The sequence below is a fragment of the Geotrypetes seraphini genome, chromosome 3 (assembly GCF_902459505.1).
Source record: "Geotrypetes seraphini chromosome 3, aGeoSer1.1, whole genome shotgun sequence".
NCBI classification, from domain to species: domain Eukaryota; kingdom Metazoa; phylum Chordata; class Amphibia; order Gymnophiona; family Dermophiidae; genus Geotrypetes; species Geotrypetes seraphini.
Window position 1 is genome coordinate 195147754 of NC_047086.1, and position 15839 is coordinate 195163592.

General features: G+C 32.3%; 1 protein-coding gene across 3 annotated transcripts in view; it reads right to left on the reverse strand.

The window, feature by feature from the left end:
* The window catches only part of ESPL1 (extra spindle pole bodies like 1, separase), a 370011-nt gene that overhangs the window by 209183 nt on the left and 144989 nt on the right, over positions 1-15839 (reverse strand). The window lies entirely within an intron of this gene.

Sequence of the window (15839 nt, forward strand, 5' to 3'; positions counted from 1 at the left end):
TATGAGACAAACATGTTTTTTTCTTTTACTTAGAGCTTTTTGGACCCCTGTTCGTTTACAAAATCTTGATAGCTCTAAGTCTAATAGATGCTGGCACTGTCATTTTGAGGCGGGGACATTAGATCATCTTTTATTTTATTGTCCATTCATATTATTTTGGAAATCAATTTGGCCTCAAATAAATAGGATGTTGGAGAATCCGGTAGCCTTGACATATGATACGATTTTATTTTGCACAGTAATGAGAGCAAAGAGTCAAATTTCTTCAAATAACAACAAACTTATTTATATTAGCAGTTCAACAAATAACACACAATTGGAAAAACTATGACAGGTTAAATTATAACTTTGGGTGGAATTCAGTATGCCATATATATAAAATGGAGCGTACATTTGCAACACAAAAAGGGTATATAGATAAGTTTAAGAAGATTTGGGGACCATTAACAGACTTTTGCAATGAATGATATAATTTTCCCATAATAAGATATTTGATAAGGGGGGTGGTGGGTGGGTTTATTTTATTCTTCATAAAATATAAATAATTTAACATTATATTTTGTTTTATTGTATGCATTTCCCAAAGTAAGGGGAGGGAGGGGGGTTATAATTGAGTAATAGTTGACATACTTATTACTTATTAAGTATTATATGCTGTTTAAAAATTATAGTAAGAGTATATAATGAAATGTTATATTTACAGTAAGGTATGAAAGAATGTCAAGTGTATACTTAATGAATTTGTATGAATTTAGATTATACACTTGTTATATGAAAAATGAATAAAAAACTTAAAACGAAAATGGATTAAAGCTGGTATACGAACTTTAAATGATGTTATATCTAATGGTAAACTGCTTGATTTTTCACAGTTGCAGCTTAAATTTGGTCTTGATAAAAACAAAGCTATAAGTGGTTGCAACTGAAGCAGGCTATTCAGGCAGGGTTCCCTGAATGGAAATCTCTTAATAATCAATTTAGTTCAGAATTCTTATGCTTTCAGGCAGGCTTTCTGGGTCACCAGGCCACGCAGTGGTATAAATTATTATCTGGCTATTTGAATAAAAACCAAAGAATGGTCTTAGAGACATTTGGAGTTTTGAGATTAAGCATCAGATTAATGCATCTCAGTGGCCATGTATTTGGTCCTGGAGGATGAAATGTACAATGTCTGCGTCTGAAGAAACATGGTTTTTCCTGTTGCATAGAGCACTCTGGACCCCTGTTTGCAAAAATTGGATTGCTCTAAGTCTAATAGATGTTGGCATTGTCATCTCGAAGCTGTAACTTTAGATCATTTATTGTTTTATTGTCCATTCATCTAGACTTTTTGGCAGTCTGTATGGGATCAAATAAATTGCTTGTTAGAAAATTGATACAATTTTATTTGGCATGGTTATGAGAGCTAAATGTCAAATATCCGCTAATAACAAGCTTTTGATGATATTGACAGGAGTTGCCATCCAACAAATAACATATAATTGGAAGGATTATAAAAGGCTGAACTATTGTTTCTGGTGGTATTCAGTTTGTCATGTGTTTAAAATGGGAAGAGCGTTGGCAGTTCAAAAAGGCTATTATAATAATAAGGATGTGTGTGGGCCATTATTAAATTATTATAATGAATAATTTACATTTTTCCCAAATTTGATATACATGTGGTTTTGGGGTGGGGGTATTTGGATTTTTTACTAATTATAAATATGAATGAAATAAGATATTATATTCATGTGGTATATCTTAAGTTATATATGATTTTGGGTGGGGGTGGGCGATAAACTTGCTTGTTGTATGTTATTGTAGAATTTCAAGTGATGTTATGTTCTAATTATTGGTATTTACTGTACACTTGATGTATATGATAAAATGAATAAAGAATTAAAAAAACCCCACCCCATTCTTTCATTTATGTTAATCAGGTAAAAATGATATTTATTCATTACATAATTTATTAATGGCCCCCACACATTCTGAAATTTATTAAAATATCCTTTTTGAACAGCTAATGCTCTTTCCATTTTATAAATATGACACACTGATCTCCACCAAAAACTATAATTCAATCTGTTCCAATTTTTCCAGTTATACGTTATTTGCTGAATGGCAATTCCTGTCAGAATCAGTAAAAGTTTATTATTTTTGGAAGTTATTTGGCTCTTAGCTCTCATAGACATGCCAATAAAACTGTCATACGATAATGCCACATGATTCTCTAGCAAACAATTTATTTGGCCCCAAATCGAATTCCAAAAAGCCAAAATAAATGGACAATAGAACAATAGATGATCCAAAGTCCCCGCATTGAGATGACAATGTCAACATCTATTAGACTTAGAGCAATCTAATTGTTGTAAACGAACAGGAATAACCACATTTGTCTCATAGATGCAGACATTGTACATTTCATCCTCCAAGACCAGATTCGTGGCCACTAAGATGCAGTAATTTGATGCTTAATCTCAATGCTCCAAATGTCTAAGTCCAGTTTTTGGTTTTTTATTCATATATCCAGATATTAATTTGTACCACTGTGCGGCCTGGTGTCCCAGAAGTCTGCCTGAAAGCATAAGAACTCTAAACTAAATTGATTATTAAAATTGCTTTTAAACTGAAATTAAATGCAGAAAAAACTAAATTCTTTTTAGCTTCTCCCAATGATAAGATCAAAGAAACATCAATACAATATAGAACAATACATAAAAATATTGGGTGTGACCTTGGATAAACATCTTACATTGGAACAACATACTGATTTATTGTTTAAGAAATGCATCTGTGCTTTGGAAGCTTCGTACCATTAAGAAGTATTTTGATGAAACTTCATTTCGTTTATTGGTACGGTCTTCTATTTTAAGCATTCTTGATTAGTTTAACATTATATATTCAGGTGCTTACAAGAAAATTCTTAGAAAACAGAGTGATTCAGAATACTTATGTTCGCCTCATTTTTAGTTTTAAAAAATGGGAGCATATTACTCCTTTCTATTTGAAACTCCATTGGCTACCAATATATCTAGAATTTTGAATTTTCTTGTATTTGTTATAAATCAGTTTCTAGATTGTCACCAGGTTACCTCGTGCCTCATTTTTCTTTGAGTCATGCTAATAAGATCACACAGAGTACACTTGTTTATCTATCTAAACTAAACCTTAAGTTTATATACCGCATCATCTCCACGGATGTGGAGCTCGGCACGGTTTACAAGAACTTAAAATATAGGAAGAGAATGGAAAAAAAAAGGTTTACATGAACTTATATATAGAAGAAAAGAGTAAGGGGGGATAGAATTACATAAAATCCTGTCATAAGAAGTTACTTGAAAGAACCCTCTCATTTCAAGCTGCTAAACTGAATTCATGGTTTGAAAAATTATCCTAGAGGTCTCTTCCTATTTTGCTTTTAGAAAACTGTTAAAGGCACAACTTTTTGATAGGTTGGTATCTTCTTTTTTTTTAATCTTTATTCATTTTTTCATCTTACAAGTGTATCAAGAAATAATATTTGAACTTAAAAACATCACTTGATATTCTATTACAATCAACTTAAATTAATGAAATTAAACCCCCTCCCTCTTATCCCTCCAATATCATATGCATTCACATATATTATACAATATAATCTTTCCTATTAATCCAAACATTTAATAAAGAATCAGAAACCCCCCCATCCCTTTCCCATCATTTCAATTGTATTAAGGGAAAATGTTAACTACTCATTACAATAATCTGTTAATGGTCTCCAAACATTTCAAAATTTACTAAAATATCCTTTGTGTGGCTAATGTTCTTTCCATTTTATATAGATGACAAAGAATTCCACCAAAAACTAATTTAATCTGCTTCAATTTTTCCAATTAAATTTAATCTGTTGAATGGCAACTCCTGTCATAATAAGTAAAAGCTTATTGTTTTTTGAAGAAATCTGACTCTTCACTCTCATTGACATGCCAAATAAAATAATATCATATGTTAAAGCCACCGGATTTTCTAATAACCTATTTATTTGGCCACATATTGATTTCCAAAAAGCTAAAATAATGGACAATAGAATAATAGATGATCTAAAGTCCCAGCTTAGAAATGACAATGCCAACATCTATTAGACTTAGAGCGATCTAATTTTTGTAAACGAACAGGGGTCCAAAATGCTCTATGTAACAGAAAAACAACAAGTTTGTCTCAAAGATTCAGATACTGTACATCTCATTCTCCAAGACCAAATTCATGGCCATTGAGATGCAGTAATTTGATGCTTAATCTCAATACTCCAAATGTCCTGAAGACCAGTTTTTGTTTTTTTTATTCATAAATCCAGATCTCAATTTATACCACTGTGCGGCCTGGTGTCCCAAGAAGTCCACCTGAAAGCATAAGAACTCCAAACTATATTGATTATTAAGATTTTTTCCATTCAGGGAACCCCACCTGAATGGCCTGCTTCAGTTGCAGCCATCTAAAACTCTGTGATTTATTAAGACCAAATTTATGTTGCAACTGTGAAAAGTCAAGCAGCTTACCATTAGATATAACATCCTCTAAAGTACATGTACCTGCCATTACCCAATACTTCCAGATGATCTTAAATCTGCCAATTTGAATCTTGGAGTTAAGCCATATAGTTTGATTTGTTGATTTATGTATTGGAATAGGTGTTAGGTTATTCACATATCTTAAGGTTTTCCATGTATCTACTAATATTCTGTTTTCTTTATATCCTAGGCATTTTGATACTAAGAACATGGTTTAGTCACAAAGGAAACATGAGTCGTCATTCCAACCATATCCAATCTGGAATATTTTCAATGGGCTCTGGGAGGACCCAATACATACCTTGGCGCATAATATAGGATTGATACCTATAAAAATTGGGAAAATTTACCCTTCTCTCCACAATTGGTCTTTGTAAAGACACTAAAGCAATTCTAGCAATTTTACCCAGCCAAATAAATTTTGTAAGAATACTATTTAACTTTTTGTAGCAAGACCCCTGAAAAAAAACTGGTATCATACCCATTTGGTAACAGACCACAGGCAAGATCATCATTTTAACAGTTTGTACTCTCCCCCACCAAGATAAATGTAAACGATTCCATTGCTCACACATTTGTTACCTTCAGTAATAAAGATTTTTCATTCACCTTCATTGTTTATTCCAGCATATTTTTTATCCAAATGCCTAACTACTTTATTCCATTTTCTTTCCACATAAAGGGAAATGAGTCAAATAAACCTTTTGTACAATGCACATTAAGTGGAAGAATTTCTGATTTGCTCCAATTTATCTTATGTCCTGAAAATTTTCCAAATTTCTCTATCAGCTCAAGTAAACATGGAATGGTTGTTTCAGGATTTCTCAAATGAAGCAGTATATCATCTGCATAAGCAGAGACTTTATATTAATGTTCTGAATAAGGAATACCCTGGATCTCCTTCACTTGTTGAATAGCTAGCAACAAGGGTTCCAATACAATGTTAAAAAGCAAAGGAGACAAGGGACAACCTTGTCTAACCCCTCTCTGTAAATTAAAGTGTTCTGAAAAAATTATTAATATATAATCTAACAGCAGGGGAACTATACAAGGTTTGAATCATTTGTATAAATCCCGAACCTATTCCAAACCATTCCATAGCCTGATACATGAAGGTCCATTCTACTCAAAGGCTTTCTCTGCATCTAAGGATACAGAAAAGGCCGGATCTTTCATGGCTTTTGTTAGATATAACATATGAAAGGCCAATCTGGTATTATTAGAAGAATGTCTTTGAGCAACGAATCCTGCTTGGTGCATACCAACAATATAAGGGAGAGCCTTAGTTAAGCGTAAAGCCAAAAGTTTAGCCAGAAGTTTTCCATCTACATTAATTAAAGAAATAGGCCTGGAATTTGAAACGAATGTGGGATCTTTATTTGGCTTTAGCAAAACTATAGTTAAAGATTCAGCCATAATGCCTGTAATACAACCTTTATTTAGTTGAGTCTGATATAAATTTAGCAGATAAGGCAATAAAGTATTTTGAAATGATTTATAAAACTCTACCGTGAAACCATCACCACCTGGAGCGGATCCAACTCTAAGGGACTTCAACACTGTTTGCAATTCTTTTAGTGATATAGGCTCTTCTAAACTTCCTTTTATATGCTCAGGAACTTTAGGTCCCTCTAATATTTTTAAAAACTCTAAACCATCTTTTTCTTTATCTAAATAAGGCTCAGAAGAATAAAGAGCTTTATAAAATTTTAAAAATTGTTTTAAAATAGGTTCAACTTGAGTGTAAGTATCACCTTTTTCATCTTTAATGGCAATTATTTTTGTCTTCCTTTTTGCTTTAAGATAATTTGCCAATAATCTTCCCGCCTTATTTGAATTTCCATAATACAAAGCTTGTTGAGAAAATAAATCTTTCCTTACCAGTTTAGAAGAAATCTTATTATATTTACATTTAGCTTTTAAAAGAGCCTGTAAAGTAGAATATTTCCATTTATCAATCAATTTTGACTTCAAAAGCTTAATTTCTTCCTCCAGATCTGAAAATTGACTTTTGATCTGTTTCTTAAGATATGCCAAAAATTAGATAATTTGACCTCTTATGGTTGCCTTAAAAGCATCCCATAAAGTTTCCATAGAGATTTCTTCTGTACTATTAATTTGGAAATATTTTCATTTTTAATGTAAAATCTTCACAAAAATTTCAGTTCTGCAAGCAGTGTATTATCAAATCTCCATATTGGTCTACTATTATCCTGATGAACAATTTTTAGTTCAACCCACACCCCTCCATGATCAGATAAACTAATTGGATCTACAGAGGCTTGCGTTATTTGTTGTACTAATTGATTTGAAACAAAAATGTAATCTATTCTTGAAAAGGATTTATGAAGGGGCATGGCTTGGAGTCGCAGCCGGATGGTCGGGTGAAGACTGAGCTCCACACTAACAGGCTTTTGAAAGAAACTAAGCTTTTGAATTAGTTTTTATTTTATTGAAATCAGGAGAGTAGTTTAATAAAATGGCAACAAGTAAGCAGCAGACGAATGAGATGGCTGGCACGAATTCGGGGAGCACAAAAAGATCAAAGACTCCTTCAAAAGTACTGTTGCCCAAAGAAGATAACGGAGATATTTTTTCAGAACTGAAATTAATTAAAGAAATTGTCTCAGACAATGCTCAAAAGCTGCAGGAATTGAAAGATGAAGTTGTACCTCTCACAATACGTATGGAGAAGATTGAAGTTAAATTAGATCACATTGAAGAAAGAACTGCTGCAAATTAAACTGAAATACGGATATGTAAATCATATAGAGAGAAAGTAGATACTCACTCAAGGGAGCTTGAAGATTGTATTAACAGAGGAAAAAGGAACAATTTAAGAATAATTGGGCTCCCGGAGGGAGTTGAAAAAAAATGAAACAATCACCTTCCTTGAAAACTTTCTCCCGAAGATCATGCCTCTCAAGACAAAATATCAATTGGAAATAGAGAGGGCTCACAGGATCCCTTCAAGGAAAACACCTAAAATACTGGGGGCCATGTCCAATTATTTTTAAACTTTTAAGGCATCAGCAAGTCATGGAAATTATATGGCTTGCAAAGGAAAATAGAAACTTGAAATGTCAGGATTAAAAAATTCACATAGTGCCGGATTTTGCTAAGGCCACCGCAGAATAAAGGAAAAAAACTATTAGAATTGCGACCACAAATGAGAAGTATAGGAGCAAGATACGGTTTTTTATACCCGGCTATAATGAAGGTTACATTTGCCAATAAGACCGTGAGTTTTGAAGATCCTGAAAAGTTAAGGGTCTTTTTGGATGCATGTGAACAACCGATGGCTTCTTGAAAAAAAAAAAAAAAAAAAAAAAAGAGGGATATAATGTCATTAACTTCTAATTACTTATTATTTGACTAATTTTTATGTTTTTATTTAAGAAAGGCTAGGATATTCATATAAGAAGCTGATTGGAATGAAAGATGGAATCTCTTGAATTAACTGTTATAACTGTCCTGGATATAAGTGTTATTAGAAGAAACTCTATTTAGAACACTTTAAAATGCTCAAGATTTATGTAAATTAGTTGGTTGTCATGGCGTATAGAATATCTAAGGAATATTCCAGATTTGGAACTGCAGTCTGGAATTGTATTGCATCACTAACATGGAAGAGGCAACATCTTAGAATAATATTCTGTGTATGACTATAGAGGCTATTTACCACGAGGTTTCATTCAAAACTTAAGTGCTTGGCAATCACCATAAGCTAGGAGAAAGCAGCGGTTCATATACCGGCAAATATGCCCCAATACCTGATCTTCTGAAGGAATGAAGAGGTGGAGGGGGGGTGCAGTTTGAGTCCCTGATGTAGTCGCCCCTTGCTCTGCGAGTGCGAGCTTCGCTCTAGGATCATATGGCGTGGATCAGGGCGGCGATTTATGAATACTGCCGTTGACGCATGGCAATTCCTCCTCCCTTGTTTTGAAAGGGGAGGAGCTGCAAGAAGATGGGCATATGAAGTTGTTGAAACACACCAGATTATTAAATGTTGTGGCTTTTCTGAACGAGTTGCCCAAAACCCTGCATGACACCAACTCTTTCGTAGTGGATATCTGTGCACAGACGAACATGTTGCTTTTTGTCGTGCATGGTATCTTTAAGGAAGTTGATGGAAAGTCTCGAGATGAGGTGCGATCTTTCAGTCGGATGCTCGTTGCTGTTCCAGCTGGTAACGCAGGTCTCTGCATCGTGAATGATGAGCTCTTTGTGCGCAATGCAACCACAGAAGAAATCCGCAAAACTTTTGCCACACCGGCACCGACACCTTCCAGCAGCCCTGTTCCTACCTTAACTGCTACTCATCAAGAGCTGCTGCAGGCCTTCTCGCTGCAATCTGGCATGAACCTGGAATGGTCTCAAAAATGCCTTCAAGACAAGGACTGGGATTTTCCTCGAGCTGCACAGATATTCACACAACTTAAGGCAGAAGGAAAGATCCCTGAAGTGGCATTTATGAAGTGAAAGTTTGGTCTTATAGCAGTGAAGAATTTCTGCCTAGACCAGTTGCTATGTACTTAAGAAATGCGGCACCCTTTCAGACTACAACATCCGGAAAGAATCCACGCTCCACCTTGTGCTGAGGCTCAGAGGCGGTATGCAGATCTTTGTAAAAACTCTGACAGGCAATACCATCACCTTGGAAGTGGAACCCAGTGACACCAGTGAGAATGTCAAGGCTAAAATCCAAGATAAAGAAGGTATTCCTCCTGATCAGCAGAGGTTGATCTTTGCTGGCAAGCAGCTAGAAGATGGTCGCACCCTTTCAGACTACAACATCCAGAAAGAATCCACGCTCCACCTTGCGCTGAGGCTCAGGGGTGGCTGTTAACATTTGAAGTATGGATTTTAATGTATTGCCTACTAATGCAGGGAGTGCTTTTGAATTTGCCAGTAACGGAAATGCCTCTGAAACAGAGTTCTGAGATCCCGATGCTAAAATATTGATAGTGATTTGGAGTCATCATACTACGGTTTCTTTAACAGATGATGGAATGTATTTATAACAGCTGAAGAAATATGTAATTTCAGATTCTAAGATTGGATTGATTCTTTAGAAGATAAAAGGAAGAATCGGTTAGATCCTGTTAGAATATTGGATGTATCAGCAAAACTGTATCACATTTAAATCTTTTACTATGTTCTTACATTCTCAATCCGGGAGCTTGAAATTAAATTTGCTTAAGGGAAGTATTTTTATGGGAGAATTTTTGCTTAGATGTTTATATAGCATGTTCATCAACCAGATTAGAAGATATTTTATTGGTTTCTTAAGAAATTTAGTATTAAAGAATATAGTTTTATTTATTATAGGCTAATTCTATTTGAATTTGATAACAAGTAAGCTAAAATAATTTAATATTGAGATATTAAATGTATGAAATATGATTTTCTTGTGGAGATAAATATAATTAATGAAAGTGTTGGTATGGATTCAGATTATAGTAGAGTAATGGAATTTAAGTTAGGGTATATGAAATTTTAAGATGGTTAGAATTCATAATAAGTCCATATTCATTAAATGATTCATTAAAGAAATATTAAATTGATGTGATTACACGATTAATATACGTATTAAGTATTAAATATAATTAATGTTTAAAGGGAGATAAAGGTAGACATGATACTAATTACTTCACTATTTAAAGCTATCTTTTATAAGAATATTGCAATTTAGGAGAAATTCAAAAGGGGTGGCATAATTTTTTAGAAGGGATAAATTGATATAGTTCATTTTGTCAAAATATTTTATTAGATGAAATATTTGTATGAAGGGATGTTATGAATTGAAGTTTTTAATTATAATTTGCCTAATCTGATATTAGAGTTGCACTTAATTATATTAATTGTACAAATAATCTTAAACATGATTACAGGAAATGGTTATAATTTAATAACTGTTATTTAAACATGTTATTTTATGAAGATGCACAAAAATTTTATTTTTAGATAATATGAATTCTTATATTATTTAATGGTTTACAAATATCAATAATATTTTTAATGGATATGTATGGGAAGGTATCAAAGTTATTTTAAGAATATATAATTTATGATTTAAGATATAACTTAATGGCTTAATATATTGTATAATTAATTTTTAGCCTCTGTACAGTTCTTTTTCACCCGATATCAAAGGTGCGTTTCCAAGTCTTCACTATTAATTTTTTTGGGGGAAGGGTGGGATGGGGATATGAGGGTAGGGGTTGGGGATTAAGTGGGGGGTTTATTTCAGTTTTTAGAATGGGGAGAAATAGTTGTTCAATGTATATTCATTGCAATTTGAATTATGGGAAGGTATTTATAAGTAGTAAATATAAATGGAATAGTGGATTTTAAAATATATTCCCTGAATGTTAATGGCCTCAACCATCCGATTAAAAGAAAAAAAAATTATTTTTAAAACAGGAGGCCGATATTTGCTATATCCAAGAGACTCACTTATCTAATATAAAATCTACAAAACTAGAGGGAGGTTGGGTAAAGCATTGTTTTCTTGACCCTGCAATAGGAAAGAAGGCTGGAGTAGATATTTTAGTGAATAGAAAATGTAATGCTTTATTTAAATTAGTTGCTTTTGATCCTTTAGGAAGATGGGTACATGTCGAAATGAGCTTGGGAAATACTACAATGGCGCTCTTTAATGTACCACTGGCTACCTCTAATTTAGTGGTGGCTGGGGATTTTAATGCTGTTATGGATCCTTTGTTGGATAAAAAACCTAGTAAAATTATGAAATCATTGGGTTTGGATAATTTTATAAATTCTTGTGATTTGAAAGATATGGCGAATACTTCATTTTGATGGATGGGAATTTTCTTTTTGCTCCCACGTTCACAAATCATTTTCAAGAATAGATTACATTTTTGTTTCAAACCAACTAGTACAACAGATAGCACAAGCCTCCATAGACAATTAGTTTATCTGATCATGGAGGGGTATGGATTGAGCTTAAAATAGGAGATAAAAATAATGATAGACCTGTATGGAGATTCGATAATACACTGCTTGCAGATCCAAATTTTTGTGAAGATTTTCATATAAAAATGAATGAATATTTTCAAATTAATGCTACTGATGGAATCTCTATTGAAATTTTATGGGATGCTTTTAAGGCAACCATGAGAGGTCAAATTATTTCTTTTTCGGCACATATTATGAAACATGTCAAGAAACAATTTACTAATTTGGAGCTAGAAATTAAATGTTTGGAAAGGAAATTGATTGATAATTGGGAATATTTTACATTCCAGGATTTTTTAAAAGCTAAATGTAAATATGAGATTTCTTCCAAATTGGTAATGAATGATTTATTTTCTCAACAAGCTTTGTATTATGGAAATTCGAATAAGGCGGGAAGATTATTGGCAAACTATCTTAAAGCAAAAAAAGAAAATCAAAAATAATTGCCATTAAAGATGAGAATGGTGATACTTATACTCAAATTGAACCAATTTTAAAACAATTTTAAAATTTTATAAAGCTCTTTATTCTTCCGAGCCTTATTCGGATAAAGAAAAAGATGGTTTAGACTAAGTTTTTAAAATTGTTAGAGACACCTAAAATTCCTGAACATATAAAAGAAGATCTTGAAAAGCCTATATCATTAAAAGAATTGCAAACAGCGTTGAAGTCCCTTAGAGTTGGATCCATTCTAATGGATGGTTTATCGGTGATGGTTTATCGGTGGAATTTTTAAAATCATTTCAAACTACCCAATTGCCATATTTGTTAAATTTATATCAGACTCAACTAAATAAAGGTTGTGGCAGGTATAAGAACTTTAGAAGATGTTATTTCCAATGGTAAACTGCTTGATTTTCCACAGTTGCAACATAAATTTGGTCTTAATAAATCACAAAGTTATAGATGGTTGCAACTGAAGCAATCCATTCAGGTAGGATTCCCTGAATGGAAAAATCTTAATAATCAATATAGTCTAGAGTTCTTATGTTTTCAAGTGGACTTCCTGGGACACCAGGCTGCACAGTGGTATAAATTGATATCTGGATTTATGAATAAAAAAACAAAAACTGGTCTTAGAGACATTTGGAGCACTGAGATTAAGCATCAAATTACTGCATCTCAATGGCCACGAATTTGGTCTTGGAGGATGAGTTGTTCAATGTCTGCATCTATGAGACAAACTTGGTTTTTCTTGTTGCATAGAGCTTTCTGGACCCCTATTCGTTTACAAAAATTAGATAGCTCTAAGTCTAATAGATGTTGGCACTCATCTCGAAACTGTCATTTATTGTTCTATTGTCCATTCATTTTGGCTTTTTGGAAATCAATTTGGGGCCAAATAAATTGTTTGTTGGAAAATCCTGTGGCTCTGTCCTATGATACTATATTATTTGGAATGTCAATGAGGAAGAAAAGTCAAATTTCTGCAAAGAATAATAAGCTATTATTTATTATGACAGGAGTTGCCATCCAGCAGATTACATTTAATTGGAAAAATTGGAATAGATTAAATTATAGTTTTTGGTGGAATTCACTATGTCATATATAAGATGGAAAGAATGTTAGCCTTACAGAAAGGTAACTAATAACTTTCAGGAGGTTTGGAGGCCATTAATAGAATATTGCAATGAGTAATTATTGGATTATCATTTTTCCCTAATAAATATAATTGCAAAGTATGGGGAGGTGGGATTTCTGATTTGATATTAAATTAATAGGAAAGAATATATTATGACATATGTAATATATATTAATTAGTAGGATTGGGAGGGAGGGTTTAAGTATTATAATTTAAGTTAAATTGATAGAGAATCAAGTGATATTGTTTAAGTTTAAATGTTATTTTATGTTACACTTGTTGAAAGATGTAAAATGAATAAAGAAATAAAAGAAAAGGATTTATGAATGAGAGCAAAAAGAAAATTCCTGACCATCAAAATGAAGTATTCGCCATATATCCTTCAAGTCACAAGACTGTGCAAAATTATCTAGTCCTAATGATTTCATAATTCTAATAGGATTTTTATCCATCAAAGGATCCATAACAGCATTAAAGTCCCCAGCCACTATTAAATTAGAAGCAGCCAGTTGTAATATCAGTTGTAGAGTCTTAAAAATTTCATTTTGGTTCGAATTAGGGGCATATACATTGAAGAGCGCCATCATAGTATTTCCCATGCTCATGTCTACATGTACCCATCTTCCTAAAGGATCTGAAGCAGCCAATTTAAATAATGCAGTACATTTCTTATTTACTAAAATAGCTACTCCAACCTTCTTTCCAACAGCAGAGGCAAAAAAAAACCCAAATGCTTTACCCAATCTCTCTCTAATTTTTAGACTCTATAGCAGACAAATGAGTCTCTTGGATATAGCAAATATTCGCATTCTGTTTTAAAATTAAGTGTTTTTTCCTCTTAATCGGATGGTTGAGGCCATTAACATTTAATGAAAATATTTTAAAATCCATTATATTTTATATAAAATGTAACAATATCATCCAATAATTCAAATTATGAGTGTTCAATAAATATTCATTTTCCCTGAAATTAACCCCTGAAATAAAATCCCTCAGCTCCCTTAATCCCATTTCCCCATATCTTTCTCCCACCCCTCCCCAATTAATTGAGAACTTGGAAATGCACATGTGAGACCAGGTGACGAGGAACTCCTTACAGGCAAAATTAATCTTAATATTAATTATCATAAGCTGTCCAATTATTTCAGTATCAAATTATATAATTCTTTCAAGATACTAGTTTATGCATCTACACAAAATATTACATCTTTAAAATGCTATTCGTACTATAAAATCATAATAGATGTTATATTATAATTCTGAGTATAATACAATACTAAACTCATTTAAAATTAAATTTTGCAAATTTCCAATATAATCTCAAATATATAAATCATATGAATTTAATTCCCTTGTGTTGTTAAACATATTATATGTTTACCAGCACCCCTTGAATATGTAATTCAGTTTAAAATCTCTCAATTACATTACTAATTAACTTATTATCTTTTTGAACTTATCTTTATTTAATGTTTTACTTTACAATTCAATATATCATTATAACCATCAACCGATATACTTATCAAAATAAAATCAAAATATTTTCTCTCTCTCTCTCTCTCTCTCTCTCTCTCTATATATATATATATATATATCTATATATATATCTATATATATATCTATATATATATCTATATATATATCTATATATATATCTATATATATATCTATATATAGATATATATATATATATATATATAGATATATATATAGATATATATATATATATATTCATGTTTCTAGTTACTGTTTAATCTTATTATAGTAAAATATAAATCCTTTGTCTCGAGCTGCATCCTATATACCTTCCCTGCAGAGACTCATGCTCTATTGAGATTAATTATAATTTCCAAGATCTTTTCAATCTTATTAAAATCTTCTTATTCTGTACTCTATAACTTTTAATACATCTGTTATATATACCATAAAATCAGATTATACCAAGCATCTTGAAACCCATCTAGCAATATTAAAAATGTAATCTGCACTTTGCCGTTCTGATTTTCCTTTTATCAGCCAATCTGAATTAGTTCTAAAGACACTGTACACTGCTATCATTTCATCTGTTAGAAGCAATAAACTGTTTGCAGCATAGACACATTGAACTTTGGCCTTCCTATTTCCACTAGAAGCTCACAGTATACAAAAATAACTACTAATCCTACCGCAGTAGACAACATTTAAGTCACAGAAACAAAAAGGGTTAAAACTTTTTGTAAAGAATACAGACACTAGTTATCTTCAACAGAAGTTAGGAGTGCTTTCAAACTACTGTATTTCTAGAAATCCGGCCTGTACTGGAAACACTGTACAAGAATATATCATCTGAACTTTTACCAAGTCATTCAGATAACACGGATGATGTTCATACATCTTACTTATTCTTTCTATAAAAAGTTTGTTAACTTCTATCTGCCAGTAAAATTCACATTGAATTATTCTTATTTTCCAGTCAGATATCATTTTGAATTCTTAAGTTCACACCATCTTTTAACTAGTTTTCATTTCATCTGAATCCAGACTCATATTCTTAATCATATTTTGTTCTTGAAAAATGGTATTTTCTTTTTCTATAAAGTTTCTCAAAGTTGCTGGAGATTCAGTCAAGCCATGCAGCATATCATTGAGCCTTTAACTTGAGCAAATAAACGCCGGCTTTTTAGCTGTCTAACCTTTGGAGCTGTCAAGTGATCTAGTTTTTCATTATTGCATCCTGGGATATGTAGTTCCTGCTTCTTCCATTTGAC